This window comes from Sceloporus occidentalis, unplaced genomic scaffold (genome assembly GCF_023333645.1).
Source record: "Sceloporus occidentalis isolate IW3139 unplaced genomic scaffold, rSceOcc1.0.p SCAF_5, whole genome shotgun sequence".
In the NCBI taxonomy this organism is placed as follows: Eukaryota; Metazoa; Chordata; class Lepidosauria; order Squamata; family Phrynosomatidae; genus Sceloporus; species Sceloporus occidentalis.
Genome location: NW_028316985.1, coordinates 60,196,241 through 60,205,540, shown reverse-complemented (window position 1 = coordinate 60,205,540; position 9,300 = coordinate 60,196,241).

Genomic DNA, 9,300 nt, shown 5'->3' with positions numbered 1-9,300 from the left:
AAGAACAGGGAGTTGGCCTCCTGTGGAAGGGGATCAAAGTAGGAGCATCCACTGAGAAGGCTCTCTTCCATATTCTCACCAAATGTGCCTGCAATGGTAGAGGGACCAAGATATAGCCCTAGAATAAATAGGGATAAGCCCCTACACCACAGGGGAAAAAACAGCAGTTCAATATGCTCCACTAAACTTTGTATTCAAAACTAACAATGTGTCCAAGTGATCTGGCACAATCAGCTCAAGTACGATTCATGAACAAAAACACAAATGACCAAAAACTTCTTCCAAAATGCCTCCAGGGATGATTTTTTCTTTCACCAGCCACTACTTTTCTTATGATTTCCATTTTGATGGCCCATGTTCAATCAATTTATTTTTTTAAAAGTATGCTGGAGGTAGCTAGTGAGGCAGGCTTATTTGTTCTCTCATTTTGTCCATTTTGTAGTTCTCACTTGCTCAGTGAAGGATTCAGGAGTTAGAGGCCATTTGCCTTGCCTGCTGTAAGCTGGGACATGCAGCTATGCTAGGATGGACGAGAATAGAATCCCTTTATTTTCCCAGCTCATTTTTACTACAGAGATGATGTGTAATCTGATACTGAAAGGTTGTTTTTCTATTATCCTTCTTCACTATCCCCCCAATGCTGATGCTGCTTTCAAAAGAAACATCCAGGACAAGGAAAAATGTAGGCTGGCAAGATGCAAGTTACATTAACTGAAATATACTGGTATGTGTAAAGATTTCATGTGGTCAGTCACTTTAGTTCATGGAAATAGCTAGGTCTCATCCACCTTTATCAAAAGTCAGTTACAAATTCTCCTTGATTTTACCCAAAGTGCTATGTGCCCTTCTAGATAACCTCCAGCTGTGTAAAGTCAAATAGCTTGTTCACAGTCGTCCTCCTTCTCAGAATTTTCAGTGTCTCCTATGCATCCCCTGTTTTGAAGCCTAAATGTTGCCTCTGGCTCTTCTTTTTGCATGCAAGTCAGCTTTTTGGTTAGTTGGGGAGGGAGGAATTAAAGAGGTAGAAAAACTATGCAGAAATTTTGCAAAGTTGTTTGCATTCTACTGCAATCCTTATTTAGCTGAAGGGAATCAAATCAATGAAATATGATAAAACCATATGCTCATTATTTCAAAAAGAGAGCAGCTGCTTCAGGGAGTATTGAAAAGATTTATTAATTCTACCAGTACTGCTCATTAAGAGTAAGTATCTCCATACCTGTCTTGCTCAAAAACAAAACAAAACAAAATCTTCAATAGCAAGGGGGGGGGGGAAGAATCACCCCTACAGAGTTCCCATGGATGTTCACTTCTGGCAATGATTCCTGCATTATTTTAGGGAGATGGCAGGAGGAAAATATATATTGAACTGTAATGTTACTGACAAACCAAAAGAAAAAAACAAAACAATGGAGAAGAAAAAGCATAATTTCTGCAGTAGGCTGTATATAGCACCATTACATTTTGGAATTGCTGAAAGGGGAGAGGAGCTTGGCAAAAAGGGATTTTTTCCTTGTTGTGATGGGGCCATATGTGCTTTTAATTGAGTTTGCAAGTTTCCAGGCAGGATGCCAAATGGAAGTCTACCTTCTGGCAGGAAGGATGATGGCTACCCTCCTGCTCACATTCCCAAGATGTAGATGTGGAAAGAAAAGCCAAAAAGATGGCGGGGAGGGGAGAGAGACAGATTATGAACTTGGCAATTATGACTCTGATAATTGATTACATTGGTCAATGAATGAACAGGCCAATAATTACTTATCCCATTTTATATCTAGGTTACATCCAGATTCAAACAATATACAACGAGAACAAAACGAGAGCCAGTGATGTTTAGTAGTGAGAATGTTGGATTCTTGGATGATCCATATGTAAGTCCTTCCTAAGCCGTGAAAGCTAATGGATTACCTTGAGCCAGTCACTCCCTCTGTCAGTCCATGCTGGGTTGTTGTAATGATAAAGATGGGGAGGGGGGGAGAAGATATTATGAATATGAAGCCATTCACTTTTGACCATGGGCAGATTGCCTACATTGACAGAGTATATATTTCTCACAATGCCAGTCTTGAAAGTAACAACCAAATCTTTGACTTCTCAAAACTGATGTTATCCTCATAGTTGCTAGTGTTTGTAACTAGTGATAGCAGTAGGCACAGCCTAGATTATTTGCCAATGATGTATTCACGTTTTTTACTCCAAGTTCTTGCAAAATACATTCAAGTCAAGTCTCAGACTGAGTTTCAAGTCTGGGTGCCAACTTAAACAGAAAAAAGGTGGTGGTGGTGATGTGTGTTTGTGTATGGTGGAGCTTCAATAACTTGAAAAAATCAAGATGATGTGCACAAAGTCAAGTTAAAAAATTCTCAGAGGGGAACAGAAAACATGTTAGGCAACAGGCTTGAGGCGGAAGGATCTTCTAAAGTTATGCAAAAGCTTTAGAAGGCTCCTTTGATGTGCAACAGAGACAGGCTGCTGAGTAGACTTTATGCCCTTTCTCAAGCCCATTACTAATGAAATTAGGCTAGTAAGTCGGTCATTAAAAATATACAAGTCTCAAGTCAAGTTGAATCAGTGCATCATTGATTACCAGGTCAAGTCCAAGTTGAGTCACTGAGGCAACTTGACTCCTACTTAAGTGTGAGTCAACTGACTCAAGTCTACACCACTTATTTGTTTGTTTGTTTGTTTCATTTATATCCCACCAAAGGGACCCAAGGTGGTTCACAAATTTTTAAAAAATTACAATAAAATTTTAAACAATTAAAATAATCTAAAACAATATAAAATTACATTTAAAATATAACAAATAAAACAGAATGTAAATGGCATGACAAATACCTGATTAATGCCGACAAATCTCACTGGGGCAACCTACAAAACAGTGGGTCCTAGCAATGCCTCTGCAGGCTGGGTGAAATATGGGATGATGATAAGTTGTATCCAAAGTAATGCTCATGCAAAGCTGTTTGTACCAGATGAGTTGCACAATCTTCCTCCCAACTGCAGCCTGTTTTGCATCAGCAAAGGGCCATGAAACTTTAAGGAAAACGTCAAGGAAAAGGCTAAAATGTGGAGGCAAGGCAGTGCAAAGGGTGGGAGTTATTAGGGGAAACTAGAACCAGCTAACATTTTTATTGTCTTCTAGACCAGGCAGAGCTTAGAAGCAAAATGTTGCAAGTATCAGCTATTAGTTCCTTTTTTCAAACAATAAAGGAATAATATTGTATTACATTTCTCAATAAGAAGGAGTTCCACTTGTTTTGTGACACTACAGTAGCCCCTTTGGTTAGTTTCATAAGTAAAGCGATGTGGCTTTGCTACATGGTGCAGGACATCACAAGAGGAAATGCTGCTATCTCCTGTTTTAATGTGGGTGAGGGAGTAACAGCAAGGTGAGCGAAAGGAAAGTGTACTTTGTACTGCTGGCTGACAGCTTGTACAATTCAGATTTATTTTAGTGATTAAAAGTTAACTGTTTTAATTAACTTTGAAAAATACAGAATAACTGATTTGAGGGTCTTGCAACTACAGGTTGAGTCTCCCTTATCTGAAATGCTTGAGAAATGTTTTGGATTTTGGATTTATTTATTTATTTTGGAATACCAGTATTTGCATATATGTACAAAATGAGTTATTTTGGAGATAAGACCCAATAACTAACTAAATAAAAAAGTATCCCCATCAATCAACCAAAACATTAGTTATATCAAATCAAACTTTATTGCTTTTGACCAAAGGTCATTGCACTAGATAGTTATATATTAGGCCAAACTATAATCTTAGTGAAAAGTATTTTGAAAATGAAATTCAACTACACAGATGCTACTTTCCCAGGGAAACCTAATTAATATGTGTAGGTGTATATATTTTATAATGTCTATAAGAGCTCTCTGGAGCCAGAATGGTGTAGTGGTTTGAGTATTGTGATACAGCTCTAGAAAGCAAGGTTTGAATCCCCATTAGGCCATGGAAACCCACTGGGTGATCTTGGGCAAGTCACATTTTCTCAGCCTCAGAGGAGGGCAAACCCTCTCTGAACAATTTTTCCAAAGAAACCCTTTGATAGGTTCACCTTATGGTCATCATAAGTCGAAAATGATTTAAAGATAGACAACAAAAATGACACATCAACAGCAAAGTGTTCTCTTTCTCTCTCTCTCGCACAAACACAGGCACACTAAAAAACATAACAACAACCAGAATTAAAGTTTGGATAACTCTGTGTTATTGGCTTGTGTTTTGCAACTATTCACCACAGTTATTTAATAGATTACCAGTATATAGACCCATATCCAGAGAAAGCTTGCTGTATCTAAGGGTGCATCTATACTGTAGAATTAATGCAGTTTGACACCACTTTAACTGCCATGGCTCTACCCCATAGACTCCTTGGACTTATAGGTTGTGAATCATCAGCACTCTTTGGCAGAGAAGGCTAAAAGCCTTGTAAAACTACACAATCCAAGATTCCATAGGATGAAGCTACAGCACTTAAAGTGGTGCCAAACTGTATTATTTCTAATACAGTACAGATGCACCCATAGTCCCATTGAAATCTACAGGACACATGATCTTTTACTATTTTTTCTCTTATTGAACTCATTAGGAGTAGAGAGAGCAATGCTAACTCTCAGATCTGCTGGCTAGGACAGGGTAGGGTGGGACTAAAGCTTCCCCCTGCCTTTGGAGAGGGACTCTGTTGGTAGTGGGAGCAGTAGAAAACTTTAGCCACCTTGGTAGCCCAGCTCTGACTGTAAAAACTTCTGCAGATGGAAAGGTATTACTGGCATGATTCATACTGGTGGCATTAAATCTACCACCATGTTCTCCAGACTCGTTTAGGATATACAGTCTGTATTACTAACTTTTATTGGATTTGGGCCAAAATTTTATTACTTGGCTTTTACTTGCAAATTTTATTACTTGAATTTTACCTGCAAATTTTATTACCTGGCTTTACCTGACATTAGTCCTAAGCCGCCATATGGCCAAGAAGGGGTGGGGCCTCACCTGCATCAGCCATCCATTAAGACCACCTTGAAGCCTAACCCAAGCAAACATCTCAAACAAGATGCAGACTGTGACACTGACACCATCACTTTTCATGGTCTGGGATGGTTTTTTAATATTTTTGCCTGCTAAGAGGCCAGTGAGCTTCAAAAGGTAACACAATGTATTTGGTGGCTTTTGGTTGTCTAATGAAGGTATTGCACCAATATGGTCAACACAGCTGCCTTTGAACATATTATAAGGCTCTTTGTTAGTGCAGAATATAAAACTGAAAAAATCTGGAGAACCACATTAGAATATGAAATGGCAGGCACTAGAGGTCTCTGTTTGTTTGGAATTCAAGTAGCTGTATGCTACTGGAAAGAAACATAAATATTGCTTGGTGTATTCTCAGTATTGTTATCATTCTGTCTCCTTATCAGGAGCCAGATGGTTTTATGGCCTTTTAGCTAGCAACTAACCTTGCAAGTCCAGATGGAAGAGACAGACAGGGCTGAAATTAAGATGTCAAGGTTACTAGGTCTGGATTCTTTTACCCTCATTTAGTCTGGAGAAACTCATCATATCTGCAAGAATTACTTTTGCACAAATCATATTTATTAACCAGAATGTCCAAATTATACCACTAAACTATTGTTTTCTTACACAGATTATTAAATTTAGGTTCACTGAATAGGTTGTTTGCATCCTTTTGACAAATCTGTCTGTTTTGCAGTGCACATTATGTGAATGTGTGTCTCTGCACAAGACTACACTGCCATGAATGTATCAAGAGTTCCCAGTTCATTTTTTTAAAATTATAACTGTATATTCATGGGTTTGCATCCTGCTCTCTCTCGAAAATATGACAGGTTACCCTTCTTACACCTCTCTCTTCTGTCCTTCCCCTTCCCTCTGCTCCTGTGCCATACCCCACAACATTTCAGAAGGTGCAGCTGCACTAAAGAAATAATGCTGTTTGACACCACTTCAATTGTCATGGATCAATGCTGAGGATTTCTGGTATTTGTAGAAATATTTGGCCCTCTCTGTCAGAGAGTTCTGGTGCTACAGCAAACTACATAACCCAAGATTTTGTAACACTGAGCCATGGCTGTTAAAGTAGTGTCAAATTGCATTATTTGTGCAATGCCGATGCAGCCATAAATTGATTTTCACCCATTTCCACAATATGTGTGTGTGTGCGCGCATGCACACGCACACACCTTCCCATGAAAATGGAAACTCACTGATATTCAAGCCCCATAGGCTTGAATGGCAGTGCATTCTCACGTGTTTTCAAAATTTCTCTATATTTTGCATCTCTAGGGAAAGTGTGACTATTTCAATTCAAGGTCAACTGTCAAGGCAATATAAAGAGGCAGGACTGAGCAGCTGGCAGCTGATGCTCAGGGGCAGAAACTGGACAGAGTTGTATTCAGCACATTCAGTTGCTTTTGAGCCCTTAGGTTTAATCTGCACTGCAGAAACAACATAGTTTGACACTACATTAACTGCCATGGCTCAAAGCTATGGAATTCCAGGATTTATAGTTTTATGATATATTTCATTTTCTCTGTCAAAGAGCTCTGTTATGCCACAGCAAACAACAAATCCTAGAATTCCATAATGCTGAGCCATGGCAGATAAAGTGGTATCAAACTGCATAAATTACACCTTAGTTAGCCTACTTTCCTCAGGTGTAAGAAAGACACTGTACTATTGCCAATGTTTAAATAATGTTCACCAGTTAGTCCAGTCGACATGGCATAGCAAATGTACCATTTTGTACCATTTTTGTACCATCTTTGCTCCAGTCATCAGAATGTCAAGGCTGGCTTTCTCCTGACTGTCCTTAACTAAATCTTCATAGCACAGCTGAGGTATGTGTGATAAACTGAATCATCATGAGTTTTCCATGCAGCTGATAACCGTATTATTGTTGTGTGCCCTCAAATCATTTTCTACTTATGGAGACCCTTAGGTGGACCTATCATCGGGTTGTGCCTTTGCCTTCTTCTCAAGCTGAGAGAAAGTGACTCACCAAATTTGGCCAGTGAGTTTTCATGGCTGAGTGAATATTTGAACTCTGAGGCCCAAATCATTAAGCTGATAAGATAGGGCCATATTAACTTCTGGCCACTGCTCTTTCTAGTGGCCAGAATCCATTTATTGACACCTGGTTTTCATTCAAAGTCTCTGGCATCATTAAATTTAAAGGCATCCTGAGGGATTAGCAAGTAATTTCTCCTTGAATATCCCCTCTGTCACATGTCCCATGTAATTTCTTTTCACTGGGAAGGGGATGATAATGGTGGTGCTGGTGGAGGACAAGTCAGTTAGAGTAGGAGCAGTAGGAATAGAGATGAGTCAAGAGGAGAAGGAGGACTGAAATGATTGATTCCTTTCTTTATTATCTCTTAAAAACACAGTGCTATTAAGTAGAGATCTCTTTCCTCCATCACTTGTCATAGTTGGCTTGTAGCTCCATCTACACAGTCTTGACATACATTAGCTACTCCTCCATTTCATATACACAGGTACAGTCAATGCACCTGGTCATTTCAGAACATGGGAGATCATGCTGCATTTTTTCATGTCCCACTATACATCCTGTAATTCTACTGAGGTCACTGGAACTTTACCAGTATGAGTGGTCTTTGATTTGCCCCATTTACTTGATCTTTTCTTGGCTGTGAAGGAAAAAAAAATCTTAGCAGAGGCTGTAATTTGCTCTGACATTCAAGTTACAGGCAATAAGGGTTGATTGCCAGTAAATTATACCAAATAGCTCTGCCAGTCTTGATTTTGTAGCACTGATGAATAAAAAGTTACCTTCATTTCATGAATGGGAATATTCCTGCCACAAGTCTTAATGGTTTTAAGGATCAGAATTCATCACAACTAAACATTCAAAATGCTTGAGGCACAAGAGTCACAAACTGTTCCTCTTCACACGCAGGTGTACAAAATACAAATGAAAAGTTAATAAAAGGTTCTACAGCTTGCAATAACCTGAAAAGTGATGTCCTGCATGTAAAAGCTTCTCCCGGTGAATTTGGAATCCCTGGGAGAATTTGAGAGAACAGCTCAATGGAGTGAGTCTTTTCAAGGCAGCTTGCTAAATAACTGCTCTTCATGGAGGTTCAGGTTTTGCATCAAAACCCATTCTTATCTGAGTGAAAGCTTGTGTCTGCACTGCATAATTATACCACTTCCATTTGGAATTTGTGGCTTGGTAAGACAATTAAAGTCCTTTGTTGCAATGCCTTGAACTAGAATTTACTAAGAATCCAGAGAAGAGAGGAACTGTAGATTAAACTGGTACAACTCCGTAGTACAAATAAGCATCTGGGAAACCTGTACTAGAAAACAACAAATTCACAGATTCCTTAGAAGGGATTTGTAATGAGTAAAGTAGTATAAATGTCATATGAGTGTGTAGGGCAGCTGTTCTCACAAAGCATTCTCTGAAATCATGTAATCCAAAAATATGTAGTGGCCTTTAGTGTCACTTAATACCTTATCTAGTAAGCCCTCCATATTCACTAGGGTTAGGGACACAGGACCCCCAGAAAAATGCAAATAAAAGAAAAGCACAGTTTTCTTAAACCTGAGAGAACATCTCTCTATGAATCTCTAGGTCCCCCAGTACAGCTTCTGGGGATTGTTGGCCATAGAGTCATGCTGGAGGACCTAGAGAGTCCTACAGAGAATATATTAACCAATCTATGAATAATCAAGGCCCAAAAAGTCAAATGTGGCGGGTTGACTTTAGTTTTGTTTTTCTCTCTCCTATTACTTCCCCCTCTAGGGAGGCGGCACAGAACGCTATTTACCACACAGGGAGAATACTGCTGCCACCACCGGACATTCCCATCGCATTCCAGATGTCTTCCCCAGGGGGTGATTTTCAGGAATGCATCTCAAGCGTTCCTGAAACTTGCCCCCTCTAGGACACATCCATAATGCAATGGGAATGTCTGGCAGTGGCAGCATTCTCCCTGTGCGGTAAACAGCGTTCTATGCTGCCTCATGTTCTCATCACATCCCCTTTTAGAACATGACAGGCCCATTCCAGGGCCTGTGCGATAACGTTCTGGGACAAAAGCAATGATTTCAAGCCACAGGAAAAGAGATATCTCCAAACACAGGAAGAACTTCCTTATGGTAAGAGATGGAATATGCTGCCTTGGAGTGTAGTGGAGTCTCCTTCATTGAATATTTTTAAATAGAGGCTGGGTGGCCATCTCTTGAGAGTACTTTGATTGTGTATTCCTGCATGTCAGGGGGTTGGACTGGATGGCCCTT